Here is a 14,743-nt window from a genome sequence, read left to right on the forward strand (position 1 = left end):
TGAAAAGCTTTTACTTAGAAGGCTTAAACCAATTTTGGATGAAGAAAATATAATTCCTGACCACCAATTTGGGTTTAGACAGCATCACTCAACAGTAGAGCAAATCCATCGTGTAGTAAGAAAAATAAGAGAGTCCTTGGAGAAAAAAGAGTACTGTGCTGCTGTATTCCTTGATATACAACAAGCTTTTGATAGAGTCTGGCACAAAGGCCTTCTATTCAAATTAAAAAACAAGTTACCTAACTCTTACTATATGTTATTCAAATCCTATCTTGAAGATAGAAAATTCCAAGTTAAATTTGATGACGAAGTATCAAAACTGTATGATATCAATGCCTCCGTACCACAGGGCTCGGTCCTCGGCCCAATACTGTATTCTATTTTTACAGCAGACTTGCCCAGTAGCAGAAATGTAGTCACAGCAACATATGCTGATGACACTGCCTGCCTCGCTAGTGATGAAAATTCGACCATAGCATCACAAAAACTGCAGGAACACCTAAACAAAATAGATAAGTGGCTTGAGCCAAGTGTTAATAAATCTGTGCAAATCACTTTTACACTGCAAAAAGGTGACTGTCCACCAGTCACTCTACGAGGAGAAAAATTACGGCCAGAAAATAGTGTGAAATACTTAGGGATGCACATTGATAGAAGACTAACCTGGGCTACACATATTAAAACAAAGAGGCAACAGGCAGATCTGGAGTTTAAAAAATTGTACTGGCTTATTGGACGACAATCACCTCTAACATTAGACAATAAACTTCTTGTATACAAAGCTATCATCAAGCCAATATGGACATATGGTATCCAACTGTGGGGCACCGAAAGCAAAAGTAATCTGGCCATATTACAACGTTTTCAGAATAAATGTCTGAAAACAATAGCCAATGCACCTTGGTTCATAAGAAACACTGAGATAGGTACATGAATATTTAAATATTACCACCATAAACGAAGAGGTATCTAAATATATACAAACATACAAGAAAAGATTAGAAAATCACATCAATGAACTTGCTAGGGACCTGCTAAGGGATCACAACATAAGAAGACTGAAACGTCTGCATATACTAGACCAAAGAGAATGAATAATCGTTCTAAAGTAATGAAAGAGCTGAGTGTTCAGTGGAAAACCTCTCATAAAAGTGACTACCAATGAACACACCGTCTGATAATGGCTAGTGAAAGCCGATAGCAGATAATAGAGGATAAATTAAAAAAAATCTGCTGCATTCAGTTTCATACAAAAGTGCTGTTTGATTCACACGAGCGTTATTTTGTGAGTCATGATTGGTATGATATTTACGCGACCAAAATTCTGCGACTCACAGCTCACATTTTACGCTCGTTTGGCTTCACCATAAGGGTGGGTTGCACCGACTTACTTTAACTATATCTTTAACTTTAACTATAACAAAATGTCAACTGAACTGTCAAATCTCTAGCAAAAGTCTCCATATTTGACGATAACCTTAACCTTATCTATAACAACGCCTCTGGTGCAACCCACCCTAAGTGTTAAAGTAGCATTTTAAATGCGGCAAAGATTAGAAAGCGACCTTTAAATTACTCAAAATGTTAAAATAAAGGTATGATTTAGGAAGATTGCAGACGGCACACTTTTTGTGTGATCGAGTCTGCGGCGCACATACAATCTACATGGCGCGGCCTACAGATTGTATGTGCGTCTCTCTAATGAGAATAATAAATACCTAACGTAATATCTGGAAAAAGCAAAACAGTTTCAGTTGTCTAACCCCCGAAAATGTGTCTATAACTGGACAAAAGTTTTGCTTTCGATCCTTCCACCCATGGGAACTTTCGCGCTCATTTCCAATAGAATACACGATATTATGAGGGAAACACAAAGTAAGTTAATCATTATTGCTATAGCTCACAAAAGATATTGGGGAAAACATATTTTATGTTGGTACTACAGTTTCGTTATTATGTTCGTTGACGGGTTCGAATCCCGCCGACGGAACAAAAAGTTTTTAATGTTCCTGGGTCTTGGATGTGTAGTGTATGATATAATAAAAATCTTAAATATATGCATAATATAAAAGTATTAACTATATTTCCGTTATCTGGTACCCGTAACATAAAATTCTATTAGAAAAATTAGCTTTCAACGGCATACGAGGTAACTTATGGCGCTGGTTTAAGTCGTATATAACGAACCGCACTCAAAAAGTAATGATTAATGGGTTTGAATCTGAATATGTATCTATCACCTCTGGGGTACCCCAGGGGTCTATTTTAGGCCCGTTACTTTTTATCCTTTTTATTAATGACGCTCGGCTCTGCTTTAAGTTTTGTAAGTTCTTACTCTACGCTGACGACCTCAAAATTTATATGCGTATACAAAATAGTGATGATCATACTAGATTTCAAGACGACCTCAATAGATTTTCTGCTTATTGTAATAAAAATAAACTATCACTTAGCATTAACAAATGCAAATCCATAACTTTCACAAGAAAACGCTTTATCAGTAAATTTATCTATACGTTGTGTAATCAAAATTTAGAACATGTTGACTCAATCAGGGACCTGGGAGTGATTTTAGACAAAAAATTACACTTAGATTTGCACATTAATAATATTATACGAAATTCATTCAAAATGTATGGTTTCGTAATGAGATCATGCAAAGCATTTGTGCACTTCTCAACGTACCTTTACATCTACAAATCACTTATTCGATCGCAACTTGAATATGCTGTGGCAATTTGGAACCCGTACTATAAAAAATATAGTAACGCACTTGAAATGGTTCAAAAGAAATATCTGCGCACGGTGCAATATAGATGTTGTCGTTCCCGTGAATCTTACAATACTCTGCTAAAGACATACAATCTTCTCCCACTAACATCTAGGCGAATCCAATTAGAAATGATGCTTTTATTTGATCTATGTCATAATCGTTATGATTGCATTTCTTTAAATAACAAAATATGTTATAGGACACCCCTTACAACTCATTCTCGTAGGCCTCATCAGATATTCTTTTCTGCAGTTTGTCGCACCAATATTGGTAAGCGCTCACCATTTTATAGACTAGTTGATACGTTTAATAAAAACTTTCTCTCCGTAGACATCTTTAACGATAAGGTATCGAAATATAAAAAAGAGATCCTTAAACTTTTGCCAAAATACACCCAAGACTCCGACTATATCTCCTGAGTTTCGATGGCAACATTTAAATTTAATAATTTTATTTTCTTTCTTTTTTCTAAAACTATGTAATAATTAAATATTTACACTACACCTACTGTTAATTATTGTGGCTTGTAATATTTAATTCTTCTTTTCTACCAAGTTAAAGTATCTATGTAATATTTTGTAAAAATATCTTGTTTAATTATTAACATACTTTCTACCTAGTATTCATGCAATAATCTGTACATTTGCTTTTTACTGAATGTATTGTACAAAAGTATCCTATGTCCTTTTCCGGGACTCAAAGTATTTCCATACCCAGCAAATTCGGTTCAGATGTTTGGGCGTGAAGAAGTAACAGACAGACAGATAGACACACTCTCGCATTTAGATCTGATTTCTGCGATAATAGTAGTTTTTATTGAAACGTTATACTTATTGTCAAAGTATAACGTATAAAACCTGATATTCTCTCTTGCACTATAGTCAGTCTGCATTGTCCTTACTACTTATATTAGAAAGTATTTAACTCAACTTGTAAGCCGAGATCTAAACCACTGGGCCGTAGGTGTTACGTCACAACACGTTACACGTAACAAGACAGCCTACCGCAGCCCTTACGTTGTGGCCACACTAAGCAACCGCAGCTTACAGGCTATTGCGAAAGGGAAATCAACCTTGATTGATGTGTTTGCACATAAAGGATCTTGATTCATAGGCAGTTGGTAGACTTACTTTATTCGGTTAGGTTATGCCGAATCCAGCTGACAAACAACAAATAACTTTGATTTAACCCAACCCAACCATATTACGTAGGTCCGTCATCTGCTTATTTTCTGATAGAACATGCACCGGCTTAAAAAAAGCGATAAAGCGAGTTGCAAGTGTCAACATATAGACCGATGAGGATGTTTTAGCTCTTGAATGACATTATAAACTATATCTGAAGTGACTGTATTTTTAAAAGCTTTGTAGGTTTGTAACTTATTCCCGTTTCGCGTGTAACTTTGTCAGCCACTTCGCAATTCTTAACAATATGCGACTTGCGTAAACATTACATTGTTTCGAGAATATCAACGCCAAATCTAATTACAGGTTCCAACACGAAAATTCACTATATTTCATACCTTATCAAAACAAACAATGAAACTTACGTGACAAGCTAATATAAAATTTGTAAGAGCCTTTACCTTAATGTATTCGAGAATAAATACCAACTCTGGAAGAGACAAATCGCAGGTAAAGCAATATCTTAAAAGTGGTCTTTAAATATTTAAAAGTGTTTGTAAGAAATGCTACAAAAGACATGGAATCAAAATACTAGTTAGTAAACGTTGACTGTAACCTTAAGCCCGCAGATTCCGAAGAAACCGTACATATTTTCGGCTTAAGTAGCTTATGTCCTTCACCGTGGTAAACCGTTTGATAAATTTTTTCAAAACCGGAACAGCAGTTAAAGCCTATTCGATGGCAACAATCCAAAAAAAATATTATCCTTTTTTTTGGTAAGTTGGGTTTTAATATAATAGTTAAGAAGCTTATCACGTGTTGTTGTCATGGTATCAGGGAAAAAAAGTTAACAATTTGCGTAGTAGTCCTAAGTTCTTGTAATAATAATATAATATCTATGGACGCTTCACACCACGTCAGTCTGGCCCCGTGCTAAGTACTTGAAGGGCTTGTGTTACAGGTACCAGACAACGGAAATATATTTAATACTTTTATACTATACATATATTTAAGATTTTTATTATATGATACACGTCATATTTAATAAACATCCATGACCCAGGAACTTTCAAAACTTTTTGTTCCGTCGGCGGGATTCGAACCGCGACCCCCGCGACCCCCGGCTTGAGCTACCAACGCGCTCACCACTGAGCCATAGAGGTCGTCAAAAGTTAAGAGTAAAGTTGTAAGTTTGCTACAACTTCGTAGCTATAATACTAAACATGACACAATAATAATATAAATATAATATATTATACACAAAAGTATGTCTGTTTTTTAGTCTACAACCTGTTCACGCTAATACTGATGAAATTATCTTTTATAATATTCATTTTAAAGTAAAGTCAGGGTAGAATCTTGTTGGAATAAAAGTTTAAAAATGTGCTGAAAGTTTGTCCGTCTGTTAGTCTATAAACTGTTCTAATGCTGATGCAATTATTCCCTTCTATAACATTTCTTTTTAGTTTTTATGCAAAGTCGGTGTTGTATCCAGTCGTATTTACAAAATAAAAGCTATAAGAATATAAACGCTGCATCACGAAGCACGCGGTATCAATTAATCAACCTCAAAAACCATTTAATTAATTAATTACCTACAAAATTGATTGCACAAAATAAAACATGGAGAGTTTTATGAAATTTTTACGAAAAACGAGCAGAAATATTGTACGAGTATAAAATTGTAAATGTGAAGTTGTAATTAATTACTTTGACTCAGTTTCACAAGATATATATTATTTTGTTTTTTGAAACCACATTATCTTTCGGCCCCTGATTATTAATTGGGCCTTGTAGCCCTAGTTTTTTTTTTTACTTTGGACCTTTTGACCCCGGTTTATCTTTTGACGCCATATCTTTTGACCCCGCATAATTTGGGCCGGACCTTGTGGTCCCGGATTTTTTTGACCCCAAATTATCATTTGGTTTTTTTATCTTTTTGACCCAAAATATATATATATTTTTAATGAAATAAGGGGGCAAACGAGCAAACGGGTCACCTGATGGAAAGCAATTTCCGTCGCCCATAGACACTCGCAGCATCAGAAGAGCTGCAGGTGCCTTGCCGGCCTTTTAAGAGGGAATAGGGTAATAGGGGAAGGTAGGGATGGAAAGGGAACGGAATAAGGGAGGGTAGGGAAGGGAATAGGGTAGGGGATTGGGCCTCCGGTAAACTCATTCACTCGGCGAAACACAACGCAAGCGCTGTTTCACGCCGGTTTTCTGTGAGGACTGGTATTTCTCCGGTCGAGCCGGCCCATTCGTGCCGAAGCATTGCTCTCCCACGTCTAAAATATATTTTTTGTCACGGATCATTTGGCTTAGAAACGACTTATTATTTAAGGGGGCGACTAAAGCAAAATTGACAATGTTACAATTCATTTTTATACTGGAAAATAAGCCCCGAATGGTTTTATTTTTTAAACATAGCCACTACATTATATTTCCAAGGATCTGACATAGCGAAAACACGATATCTTAAAATTTTCTCGATAGAAAAAAATCACAAAAATGCATCTTATTTTCAAGAATTTTTCATATATTGCCATAACCGTGCATTAAACTAAGTTAATATTATTTTAACACATTGTATAAAATTCTATCACTGAGAAAATGACCTGGTAGGTTTTTTAAAATGTTGTATATATTTATCGAGTTATTAAAAAAAATAACTTGGCGATGATTCCGCGTCGTCCTCTTTCAACTGGCATGTGAAAGATGGGCGTGAGTGTGAAAAGATAAGGACTATGTTTGATTTTTTGCTTTATTCGTAAGACCTGCTCGACGGCAGGCACGTTAGGTAACGTCTAACGATAATAATATTGTAGTTGTAGACACACAACTTGTGACTTGACTTTTTTTTATTTTTTATGAAATCACAAACCATAACAAGAAAACGTGTCACCTGATGGAAAGCGACAAACATAAAACAAAATGATCTAGCCACTTATACATCAGTGTATCTGTATTAACATAATCCCTGCTCTTCCCGGTTCCCGGAGTTATTGCATAAACATCTGTATCGGACACGTGCATTGTTTAAAGCCAAGTGAATCTATAAATATCGAGTTGAATTCCAAGTAGCATTTTTCAAACGGTATCGGTAAACCTGTATAAGCAAATACTGGCAAGCGATACAGGAAAATATTGTTCTACAACGCCTCGCAAGAGTAATTACGCAGTACCTACTACTAAAACCTAGTTCTTATTAAATAACGAGCTTTTGCTCGCGGCTTCGCTCGCGTTAAGAAATACTATTATATACAAACTTTCATCCCCTATTTTAACCCCTTGGGGTTGGAATTTATCAAAATCCTTTCTTAGCGGATGCCTTCCTCATAACATCTACCTGCATGCAAAATTTCAGCTTGATCCGTCCAGTGGTTTGGGCTGTGCGTTGATAGATCACCATGTCAGTCAGTTTGAGTTTTATATATATAGACTAAAATAGTAGGCACTCAAGGTGAAATCCAAAATTGAAAAGGTAAATGTCCTTAGTCCTTACCTCTTCAATTTTGAATGAAACCTCTAAATTATATACCTCATGAAAACAAGAGTATATTTAGTCAGTTAAGTAGATAAATATATAAATTTGCAGTACAGTATTGGTTTGGTATACTAAACGCGTATCAGGGCGACCCCGCTATGCCACACTACGAAATTCCCAATGAGGAAAAAAAGTAACAAGAACAAAATATAATACCTGAAAAATGGTTTTTAATTAATTTAACAAATAAAGTAACCTTTAAAATAATATTATTCTAGTAGCCAATATTTGTAAAAAGCTTAAACCCAAAATAACATTCCCAAATGTAGTTTGTACCAATCTTGGGTGATACAAGAAGCGACGGTCCAACAAGAAACAACTGCACGACCCTTAATCACAAGTTCACTGCTGCTACAGTCATTCCGATACCTATTGCGTGTGCAGATAGAAATTGGTTACCATCAACTTCAAGAATAGACTTTAGTACGAAAATCGGTCCACGGTATTTGCAATAGATATTTTTCAGCAGTACCACATCCCAATTTCATTCCAAAGGTATCAATTCCATTGTGATCCTATTTTTTTAGAGTCCACGTCGAAAAATTGGGCAGTCCTTATTGTTCAGTAATAAGTTTGACTTTTGTTTTCTTTGAAATGTAAGTTGTAACGGGTTTTTAAGTACCATAAAAATATGGACGGAAAAAATATTGTTATTCTTTGGTAATATTATCATACGCCTGCTGTTACTAAATACCTATTTCATACGATAAAATATTTAAGCTTTGCGAACGAAATTTAGATAAGCTGTCTTTCATGCGTGCCATTTTTACGTAGTAGAGCCATGCTTCGGCACGAATGGGCCGGTTCGACTGGAGAAATACCACAGGCTCGCAGAAAACCGGCGTGAAACAGCGCTTGCGCTCTGTTTCGCCGAGTGAGTGAATTTACCGGAGGCTCAATCCCCTACTCTATTCCCTTCCCTACTCTCCCCTTTTCCCTCTTAAAAGGCCGGCAACGCACCTGCAGCTCTTCTGATGCTGCGGGTGTCTATGGGCGACGGAAGTTGCTTTCCATCAGGTGACCCATTGCTCGTTTGCCCCCTTGTTTCATAAAAAAAAATGCCTGGTTTCTGAGGATTTCGTTAACCTAGCGGCGATGTTGATTGCCGATTTGTTAGTACTTAAAGGTTATTCACTTATAATACCACAAGAGCTTCAAAATTATCGGGTATTTCCCGATAGGTTCGTTGCCAACAAATGAAGGAGTGATTTTTCCTGAAAAACTTGACGACTTTATTTGTTTGCAGGGAACCTTGAGGGAAATGCCAGATAATTTTGAAGCTCGTGTGGTATTCGGGGGATTATTTTTCCGTCCCAAATGTCGGCCAATAGAATTAGAATTTGTTTTTTATATATAGCAACTACCAGAGAAAATTTTCAAAAAATTATCAGTATAATACCATGTAGGTTGTACCACGTGACGTCGAATGGTGCAATTCTATTGGTCGATATTTGGGTCGGAAAAATAATCAATAAAATATGCTAGTGAATGAATAAACTTCAGTCAAAAAACCTAGAACATTACATTAAATCCTAGAACATTACATACATTAAACATAATAACTTCTTGCACCTTCTCTCTCTATGGCCTCACGTAATATCCACCATGATACAGCTAAACTTTAGCTCGTCGGCTGATTGTGACAGTAAATTACATGCTAACAGCACACCGCTAATTGCCGCCAACATCGAACAGAAATATCGCCAGATTAAAAAGAATCATGGCCTGAACACTGAACAGGACTGTGGTTTGTTACCTGAACTGTACGAGATAAGGATTCCGAAGGATTTATACTGGAGGCAGTGGATTTTGTTGGATATTGCGTTGTAGGCTTATGTATTGTGTGTAACATTAGAAAAAATGCTACGTTATTTTAGGTTTTGCTAACAATAGTCCTGACTCGTGATCTGTCGGCAATATTTGACGTAACCCGACAAAATTAGATATGTCATATTACAATATGTTATCCAAGATAATTTATGAGTAGGTATTTCCTACTCAAACATAATAATATACAAATAATATACCTATAGTTTGAATAAATTGAATATAATAAAAAGTCACTAAAGAAATGCTAAATATTCGAAATGAAAGTGGAATAATATGTATTACCAATAAAGTCCAAGGGTAAGGTTCTTTTGTATGCTAAAAATTCGCATACAAAGAAATAAATCCGATATTGGAAGTAAAATGCCCTAATAATATGAGCCTTTAGTTAAGTTATATTTGATCGTAATTTCCATAAATAAAATAATAATAAAATAAATTGATTTGGTAAAATAATTGCAAGAGCCCCAAGCGCTGCGTTATCAAATCCTACACATTTCAGGTCTATACCTCCGCTGTTAAAGTTGGCAAATATGGCTGGACTAAAGGCCCAGAGTATACTACTTTCATAAGCGACTGTTGCTGGTCACCCCGCGCCTCCCCCGCGGGCGCATAAAAATGGGGAAAATGAGAGCCGTAAGGCTTCGGAGAGTCGCAAGACTACGGAGAGCCGCAAGGCTACGAAGAGCCGCAAGGCTAAGCCTTCTCGACCTGGCAAGGACGAGAGCAGGAGGTGCGATGAGGAGGGCTTCATACTGGTGGAGAGAAGGAAGAAGAAGCCCGCCGCCCGCAACCATCGCGGCACCGCGCCATATGTACCTGAGCTGCGTCTGCGGAGCGAGGTCCCCGCGACGCCCCTGTACATATCTCGCCTGCACTGGTCCATGGAGGTCGAAGACGTCGTGGACTACATCAGTAAGAAGACATCCCTCCACTTGAGGGTCGAGCGTCTGCAGTCTCGCCGCAAGGTCAACTTCAGTTCCTTTGTGATGAGAGTACCGACGCATCTTCTCCCGACCTTTGAAGCGGAGGAATTCTGGCCGACTGATGTGGTTTACCGAAGGTTCCGGGGGAGACTCCGGAATGAAGCGCGCGTCACGTGGCCGTTAATTCGTGATAATGTGTAGTTGTTAAGTTTATATATTTTTATGTATGTTAGTCATTAAGGTATATATTGTATGGGCCTACGTAGCCTGATTTAAATAAATAAATAAAATAAAAATAAGTTACTGCTACCTAACGGACTCCTGTAAATATATTCAGATTGTATACGAAAAAGACCAACTATCTGTAAACAAAAGTATCGTCCCTATGCTTGAATAATGCATGCATTACACTTGGCGAGTCCACCGCGTTGTAGCAAAAACTATGATGCATTTACATACCATGTAAATTGGTGCAACTTTCTGAAGTTTTGCTTTTGTTAATGCCAGCTGTATTGTGCATGGAAATCTATTCAAACTTTACCTGTTTGTTCAATCATCAACTGCGAAGGTTCAGACAGGTCAGCTGCTGGCATTAAATTTTCTGTCGACTTGATATTTTTATTAAACTAAGATTCTTGGCTATGTTATTTAAAAATGGGGAAGTTAGCAATGGACAGGCAGTTTATACATTGCTGGCACGTTTAATTATTCTTATTACATACTAGCTGTCCCGGCAAAAGTTGTTTTGCCGGGACAGCTAGTATGTAATAAATGTTAAAATGATTTTCCGTGTTTTCCTGCTTTTCTGATTTTTTTCTATAGACCTCACGAAGCCATAGACCTTTCCAAAGAATGCAAAACCGTGGAAATCAGTTCGTGCGTTCTGAAGAAGGTCCAGGGAAGGTTTTAAAGTGACACGAAGTTCACCGGGACAGCTAGTGTAATATAATTTACATGAGCGCTATACACATTGTACCAGCTTATTGTCAATAGTGACAATACCATGTTTTAGCAAATAAACTTTCTTATTCTTACGAAGGTGTAAAAAATTCAACTCTATCATAACTTAATTAATATTGATATTGAAAATCTTATACGTCTTTTGTCTTTTTGGCAATTTCTTTTATCCAAGATTGGATAAGTGCTGGCAAGAATCGTGCTAGCTAGCCTACCAGCTACTAGCAAGTGTGCACAACACGATGTTATAAATGTAGAATCCATCCTCAATTTGCATGTGTCAATACAGACACGTTAAAAAAGAGGCGATTTGAAAACGGCGTATTTTTCGTTTTTGTAATTCCCTCCAATTGTTAAAATGTTCGATGCTTTTAGGTGCGTTTGTATGCTTTTGTATAAATTGATCGCATGTCTGGTGGTATATTTTTTCAATAATGACACCTTTATTATAAGTTAAATTATCATGTACCATCGGGGAAATTTTTTCACAGTCAGATGGCGAAACTACTTTAGTCAGGTAATTATGTCAATTCAATGTTAATCCGTAGTCGCGACATGACTGTACATGATAATAATATAATGAATATCCGACCAAATTCCGTAGGTGCCAATTTATCTCAAAAATTCCAAAATTTTAAACAAAATATAAAATAAACACTGCCTTATTCATAATAAAAATACCACAAAGGAGGCACTTAAATCATAACAAATAGCACTTTTGTTATAATAATACTGAAATATCTTCAGAAAAACCAGACTTAAGATCTTATTTTTCTCGTAAAAGGCGCTCGCAATTCGTGCTAAGTCTGGACAATGGTGTTTTTATCTTTGACCTAACGAACTGGAATGGCAGTCATTATAATAATTGACGTTGTCAGTCAGATTACTGGAATGCTGGAATAACAACGAATAAATGAGACACTTAAGTGGGAGGTCATTGCAGGTCGGGCCCTTTTGAAGACGTGATTATAATGAGCATTAGGAGTTGTTTGATACTGGCTTCGAAAACATATAAGAGATGAATAGAAAAGAGAGAATATAATAAACAGTTTCTTTTTATTTAAAAAGGTTTTTTAACATGTGATTTAAAAATAATATAGACTTTTTTAAAGTTGTACTTCATTGTACTATCAGAGAAATTGACTCACTGCAGACAGTTGACAAATCAACGTAATTTTGTCGAATTATGCCAATTTAATATAATTCGTGATCTTAGCTGGGTCTGACAAAATGCGACCAATTTACGTAGGTCCGCCATCAGCCTATGAATCAACTGTGACAGTATAATTCCGACAGGCAAAATTCCAAAACTCCTAAGAGCCAAACAAGCGATCGTTACAAAGAAAGTTTATTTAGTAAAGGTAAGTTGTGTTTACACCTTTTATTGTTCGCAATGAACTTAGATATCGCCGGCGGGAGAAGAGATAAAGATGGCGAAACATAATCCGTTTTATCGAATTGTAGCGCGCTATGTAAACAGACATTACGGACGAGGTGCGGTGTGTGTAGCAGCGGCTTAAGTTAAATACTTACTAATACTAGCTGTCCCGACTCCCGGCAAATGTTTCTTTGCCATAATATAAAGTATTTCGCCCGCATTATTTTATTGAAGTGACTAAATAAGTATGTCACCATGGCAACGTCCATCGCTATCCCGTCGAACAAACAATGGTCGCCGTCAGTCTCGAGTAGTAATAATTTACTATTATTTATTTAACAAATGACTTATCGATATAAAACGTAGCCGATTCTCAGACTTACTGAATATGCATATAAAATTTGGTAAAAATCAGTAAAGCTGCTTATCGATATAAAAAGTAGCCGATTCTCAGACTTACTGAATATGCATATAAAATTTGGTAAAAATCAGTAAAGCCGCTTCGGAGGAGTACGGTGACTAACATTGTGACACGAGAATTTTATATAAACTAACATTGTGACACGAGAATTTTATATAATATATAAGAAGATTACAAATGCGTAAGTCTGTCGTCTGTCTGTTACTTCCCGCCCAAAGCGCTGAACCGATTTTTCTGTTGGGTACGGAGATACTTTGAGTCCCGGTAAAGGACATAGGATACTTTTCATCCCGTTAAATTGTACAGTTTTATTGTGATTGACGAATCTTAAAGCAACGTAGTTGCGGCCGTCATATAATGCTGTAAAAGTGAACCCACCAAAACATACCTGTTAAAATGGGGGCTAATTTTTGGCCTAAAAAAAGAGTTGAAATCCAATCCAATGCCAAGTTCAGATGCACTTCATCGATCATAATCATCTTCATCAACAGCCTGATCCATAATACTTCTAATCTGAACTTGGCGTCTCTCCCCTGTATCTCAGTAGATACAGAGGGGTCAAAAGTGCGTCGAAACGGCTCGTGTAAATAGTGCACCGTGCATGCGCGCGACCTGCTGGGCCTAGGCCTGCGCACTTCCGTGCGCTTTGATAAAGTTTGTCTTTTTCTAAATTATTTTAATTCACTATGGCGAAGCCAGAAGTGTGGTGATTTTGGCAGTCCATATTATGTGCTCTTGTAGCTGCTTACAAGTCCAGTTTTAACGAATTATAATATTATAACAATTCCGTAACGAAAAAACCTAACCCACTTCGACACAGCCAACGAGCCGGTCGCTGCGACGTTGCCAAACTTCGACATATTGTTTGAGTGCGTGCGACTCGACAGCGAACTATAATTATTGCGTTAACAAATATGCTACGCTATTGCGTACTTGCTTTACCGCGGTAGTCCCCGAGTGCCACACGTATTTCTGGAACGAAGTTTCTTATCGCGCGTTCGGCATAAAGTAGGCTAGACAGAACACTTTTTTATTAGTACCTGCATGGTAGGGGCAGAGGGCGTTGATAGTATTCCTGTGCGTCAACTGGAGTTTTTTGTGAATAACTTTTTTGAGTGTTTATTATTATATTGTATACAGGTTTTTGAACATAAGAAATAACTTCGTTCCATTCGGGTGTCACTTGACACCTCTGAAGTTTTTTTTTTATTAAGGAGGATATTTGTTGTATTTTTCGCCGCGAAAACGCTGTAACACAGACCACACGGCCGTTATGTGAAAGATAAATTTCCTAGGTACTAATTGTGCCAACATTTACTTCCTTCGTTATCCGCTATGAATGGCTTCCAAATAACTTAGTTGGCCAATTTATGTTTTTGGTTGTTTAACGGAGTTAAAGATTTATTAAAATTCCTTTTTTTGCCATCTCGTCGTAAATAAGTTCAAATATTTACGAAGCATTTAAACAGACAATAAAAATACGGGCTGATTTTTTTAAACTTAAAGTGGTGAGACTAGTTTGAAACATCAAATTTTTTTCGGGTAGAAAAATAGCTGCTACAGAAAAAGCTGCTTCTATTAAACAGCTTATTCTGCAAAGACTCGAAACGGAATTTTCACCTTGATATTTAGAAAAAGATTCTGTCAATAAAGTAAATTTGTGCTCATTTCCAGAAATCGCTCAAGGAGTCATAAGCCGAAGAGCACCAAGAATAGAATCTAAAGGTGATCGCACATTTATCAGCACCGTACGCGCCGTACGCGTCGAACGCATCGCCTAGTATACGAAA

Source organism: Aricia agestis, chromosome 14 (assembly GCF_905147365.1).
Source record: "Aricia agestis chromosome 14, ilAriAges1.1, whole genome shotgun sequence".
Taxonomy (NCBI): Eukaryota; Metazoa; Arthropoda; class Insecta; order Lepidoptera; family Lycaenidae; genus Aricia; species Aricia agestis.